Genomic DNA, 3,281 nt, shown 5'->3' with positions numbered 1-3,281 from the left:
AGGTATTTTCTATAAGTTATACTAATAGGAGTAAAGACTGCTGTTTAAATCGTATTCGCTGAGTTACATATATTCTGGAGCAGAGTAAAAGAAACAAATGAGATATCTGAAACAGTAGTTGTGATTTCTGGGACATTGCATCACTGACTCGTCCCCCCACAAAGGCTGATCGTCCACAAAAGACAAATACACGAGAGGACAGAATAATGCGGAGAATCTCAATCAGAAATCAGTTCAACACTGCAGCTGGAATTGATCATCCTGCTCTTTCTCACAAGCTTTAACTATTTTATGTGAGAAAATTCCAAATTAATACAATTTAATGGATCCTTTTCACATTTTCGGGTTTCTCTGTAGTGGACGTCATCATCGTCATCATAGAGCAATAAATGGGAGAGTACAACAAATACATTTTTTACAATACTATTTGCCATAATAATAAAAGAAAAACTCCACAATGGTGTTATTGAGACTTTCAGAAATATGAAAACAATTGTGTGAGACTGATAAAGGCAGCCAGAAGAGAGAATAAAGTCAAATTTACTGTCCTGCCCACAGTTCCTGGAGGGCCGGAGTTCCAAGCATAATTAAACACAACTGAACGAACTAATTGAGTCCTTCAGGCTTGTTTGAAACCTACAGGTGTTTTGAAGCAGGGTTGGAACTTAACTGTTCGGGGCTGCGGCCCTCTAGGAACTGAGTTTAACACCCCTGCCATAGACACTGCAGTAGAAGCGCCTTGCACAAGCGGTAATTTCTTTTTTGTAATTTATTTCAAAGATGATATAATACATACATAAATACATATAAATAAATCAACATAAAAAAAACTTTCAAGGATTTTAGGTGCTGATGACCGTCTTGTGAAAAGGGCTTATTTGTATGAAAAGTACAACTTTTTAAGTGTTCCCAAAACCCCAACCCTAATTCAGAGATGAACAAATCATACTAAAATGTACGAATGAGATCCTACAACGAATATGAAATAGCCACTGTATCAAAAAGTTACAAATTCCAGTCAGATTGCATTGGATCATTAGATCAGCTATGAACAAGTTAAAAATCTGTATCTCAGCATACAGCGTTTTCAGCTCATTCTATATTAACCAAATGTTCAGTAGCAATCAACAGAAAGAACAAGACAAGTGCTCTAAAGTTCACTTTAACAAAAGTTTGATGTATTTAGGTCTGATCCCCAAATGAACCTTCTAATCTTTTACTAGCCTGCTGTAGCTTTAATTTCTTTGCACAACTAAAAATTCCTTCAAATATTGAACAATGAACAATTACATTAATTAATATATATATATATATATATATATATATATATATATATATATATATATATATATATATATATATATATATATATATATATATATATTTGAAGTGAATAAACAAAGCAACAACTTGCAACAATACTTGGCTCAGCTCTCACATGTAGTATGACGCCTACAACTTATGTTCCTTTTTACAGGGGACATATTTTGGCCAAATATAGAATTACTTTGTGCTGTTCTTTGCACAACACCAAGTAAATAATACAAAACAACTTAATGGTGTCTTATTTGTAATGCAATCCATTTGCCTTATTTATTTCCATATGGACAACTTGTCTGGTATAATAATAATAATAATAATAATAATAATAATAATAATAATAATAATAATAATAATAATAATTCCTTACATTTATATTGCACTTTTCTAGACACTCAAAGTGCTTTACACATTTTTGAGGGGAATCTCCTCATCCACCACCAGTGTGCAGAATCCACCTGGATGATGCGACGGCAGCCATTTCGCACCAGATCTCATCCCACATACCAGCTCATTGGTAGAGAGGAGATGAAGCCAATTATGATATGGGATGGTTAGGAGACCATGATGAACAGAGGCCAGTGGGCAAATTTGGCCAGGATGCCAGGGTTAAACCCCCACTCTTTTTGAAGGACATCCTGGGATTTTTAACAACCACAGAGAGTCAGGACCTCGGTTAAACATCTCATCCAAAAGACGGCGCTCACTGAGCAGTAAAGAGTCCCCATCAATATACTGGGGCGTTAGGACCCACACAGACCGCAGGTTGAGCACCCCTGCTGGTCTCACTAACACCATTTCCGGCAGCAACCAAGCTTTCCCATGTGGTCTCCTATCCAGGTATCGACTGGGAGCAGCCCTGCTTAGCGTCAGTGTGTGACCATGTGAGAGTTGCAAGGAGTTGTACTCGTAATGCTGAGCACTCAGGTTCAGTGAAGCATGGTTCCACAAAAGGAATGTTATGTAATATCAAGGTAAAGCTACATGGTCGCAGTGCACTTTTTTTTCTAACATTTGCTTTTTAAAACATCTGGTTGGGTTTAGAGAAATGTTTAGGTCAGTGATTCGCTAGGTGATGTGTACAACAAGTGCTGCCTTCTTTTAGATGTGTACAATAACAACGTATATCTAAAACATACAACAAAATACCTAAGTACTGTATTTCAGATATGCAAAAATGTAAACACCACCCTCTAGTGGATTTGTCATCTAAAAGTGTAACAAAACGTACTCTAAGTAACACAGTTCAGATGTGTAAAAATGTAAACGGCGACCTCAAGTAGATTTGTCATCTAAAACACACAACAAAATGTACCCTAAGTAACGCATTTCAGACTCGCAAATACGTAAACAGCACCCTCTAGTGGATTTGTCATCTGAAACGTGCAACAAAATGTACTCCAAGCAACGTATTTAACTTTTCTCAAAAATGTACACTGTAAAAAATAAATCCGTAAAATGAACGGTAAAAAAACGGCAGCTGTGGTTGCCAGTATTTCACCATTAAAAATACGGTACAAACCGTAAAAGTAATTTCTCCTTTTTACAGTAAACTAACATATTTCATTAATTTATAGATGTAATATGTCTTTATTTTGAATTACCAACATCTACACAACTTTTGTTACACAGTTAGACACGTTAACACATCCATATGCAGGTAGTGATGAGGAAGTTACATAATGAACCAATGCTCATCACTAACAACTTTTCCCACAAGCAGAAAAGTGCATCAGTGTACAGAAGGTGCTCAGTGTCATTCACGCAGCTACTAAACACCAGTATGGTAACACGCATAAAATTAAAGTCACGAAATAAACATTGTTAATCAACATTAGATGTAGCATAAATCTCTAATGTACATAACTGATGGGGAAACAACTAAAAAGATCCATAGTAATGTCAACAAAAAAACCTAAAAAGTGATGAGAAAAGCAAATTCTGGGAAAGTCAATTAATGG

The sequence above is a fragment of the Danio aesculapii genome, chromosome 10 (genome assembly GCF_903798145.1).
Source record: "Danio aesculapii chromosome 10, fDanAes4.1, whole genome shotgun sequence".
NCBI lineage: Eukaryota > Metazoa > Chordata > Actinopteri > Cypriniformes > Danionidae > Danio > Danio aesculapii.
This window is presented reverse-complemented; position numbering follows the sequence as displayed.